Below are 2,500 nucleotides of genomic sequence, written 5' to 3'. Positions count from 1 at the left end.
TAAACAAGCTTGAAATCATTTTGTTCACTTGATAAATGTTCAAGCTTCAGCCAGACTCCTAGAGAGTGGGAAAATTATGCTTCCTATGCTTCTATTTTTCCTCTACGCCACTGACTGTACATGATATTTAGCATGTGAAGCTTTCATCAGCATTGGGTTATGCAAAAACCTTTCATATTAAACAAGACAGTTTGCTGGATAAATGTTCATGCTTCAGCCAGACTCCTAGATGGTGGGAAAATTAGGCTTCCTATGCTTCTATTTTTCCTCTAGGCAACTGACCGTACATGATATTTAGCATATGAAACTTTCATCAGCATTGGGTTAAGCATAAACCTTTCATATTAAACAAGACAGTTTGCTGGTCTCCCTGCTAAGTTCTGTCTCCATAAAATATAAATGGTGGAAACTTTTGGTCTTTGCTGATGCAACTGCTTAACAAGGAGCCACTATCATCAGATTTCAGAGTTAAGGCATGAATGGAGAACACAACAGATTTTAAACTGGATTTGGACGAAGCATAATACTAATGAAAGAAAAATCATTATTGATATTTATTAGTAAATCTCAAAATGAAGACTATGGGCAGAGATAGCGAAAAACTAAGCTACTGCCCTTAAAGAAAGAAAGTAAGTTAGATGAAAGAAAAAAACACATTTTGCAGTACAAATTAAGCTGCAGAAAGTGAAGGTAAGTCTATAACTATTTATCAAATATAACCTGCAGACCTGTACACTTGTTGGGTGGCACTGGCAAAATGACAACAAATCTCCACCATGTATATTCTCAAGAGAGACAGATCTTGTATACAACCCTGGTAATATGCCATTAAACAAGTAACAAGTCAACTAATCTAGGTTTTTTCTTGTAGAATATAGGCATGAAGGTCTGTTGGCTTTTGTTGAAGTGTAAAAGGCAAATCTCAGTCTCAATAATAATGCATAGGGCGCTAAATAAGCACATAGCACACAAATTTGTGGTTGGATGCTAGGGCCAGGGAAATGATTAAGAATTAAGTGTTAGTGTTGGTGTGTGAGAAGGTACTTGTAGTGTTAAGTATTTGTCTAGTTTGTTGGTGAAAGCATTGAGCGTTTTTGTTTCAGTGATATGTTGGGGGAGCCTGTTCCAGTCGCATATGGTGCGTGGGAAGAAGGCGTGCTTGGAAGAGTCAGTGTTGGTGTGGTATGTAATTAATTTTTCTTGTGTGCGAGTTCCTTGTGTTGCATGTGTGTGCAGCATTTAATATAATGCGTTTGATGTTGGGTATACAGTTGTGTAGGTTCCTCTTCAAAAACCCCAGTGTTCTGTTTCCTTTGTTGATGGCGAAGTCAATGTGTGCTGAAAATAAGGTTGTTGGTAAGGTGAATACCGAGGTATCTATATGATAATGTAGGTGTTAGTTGTTGGTTGTGTAGTGTGTAAGTGTAGTGTATTGGGGTTTGAGATCTGGTGAAGTGGAGAATTTTACATTTGCCTGGTCTGAAAGACATTTGCCATGATCTTTCTCACTGTTCTAGAGCATCTATGTCTTGCTGGAGGAGTCTGCAGTTGTCTTCAGTTTCACTGGGTCGAAACAAAAGACTGTCATCAGCAAAAAGTCTAGCAAAAGAGTTAGGTGTCAAAAGTGGATGGTTGTTTATGTACGGAAGGGAGAGAAGAGGGCCAAGAACGGTGCCTTGCGGGACACCAGAAGAGACAGAGACAGGATTAGAGGATACACCGTCGAGTACGACACGTAGGACCCTACACGTCAAGATAGCAGTGATCCAGTGAAAAATTGGTCTTATGACCATATATTGTCGTAATTTAAATGATAGTCTTTTGTGAGGAACTTTGTCGAAAGCTTTGGCAAAGTCAAGCAGTATGGCAGCAACTTGTTTAGTGTCGTGTCTGTCAAGTTGTCGGGTAATGTCATGATGGGTGGTGATTAATTGGGTCTCACATGATCGTTTGGGCCGAAAACCGTGTTGTGTGCCTGTACGGATGTTGGGGGTATCAATGTGATTGATTATGTGTTTCTGTATATGTTAATTTTTTTTTGCAACAATCGATGTGAGGGAGATGGGGCGATAATTTGTCAAGTCAGTTTTAGTTTTTTTCACTTCTTATCACGTATACACATCTAAAACCTAGTGTAGGATTCAAGTTGTTAGCAAAACATTAGGGGAAAGAGAAGGGAAACATCTGATTCTTTTCTTTTTCACAGCATATTGGACACTGGCCCAGAAAAAGTACCAATGAGCAAAAGCCTTTGGCAAAATCACTCTGAGTGCTTCTCTTCACCTCCCTTTGTTGTTTTGTTAATATCTCTGTCCATTATAAGCAAACCTGTGAGCTACACCAAGGATACTTTAGTGACTTCAAGAAAGGCTTATATCATATATATTGGTCTCATATATACATTTATAAAGCCTATATACATTCTATGATGTAGCTGCAAAGAAAAATATTGTTAGATCATACGAAACATTCTGACATAAGCAACTCTACTTTATGAAAT

At 38.4% G+C, this 2,500-nt stretch overlaps 1 protein-coding gene across 1 annotated transcript in view; it reads right to left on the bottom strand.

The window, feature by feature from the left end:
- Positions 1-2,500, bottom strand: part of Prp8 (pre-mRNA processing factor 8) — a 15,516-nt gene that overhangs the window by 11,618 nt on the left and 1,398 nt on the right. The gene's annotated exons all lie outside the window — the stretch shown is intronic.

This window comes from Penaeus vannamei, chromosome 9 (assembly GCF_042767895.1).
Source record: "Penaeus vannamei isolate JL-2024 chromosome 9, ASM4276789v1, whole genome shotgun sequence".
NCBI lineage: Eukaryota > Metazoa > Arthropoda > Malacostraca > Decapoda > Penaeidae > Penaeus > Penaeus vannamei.
The sequence above is the reverse complement of the archived record's forward strand: the minus strand, read 5'-3'. Positions and strand labels throughout refer to the sequence as shown.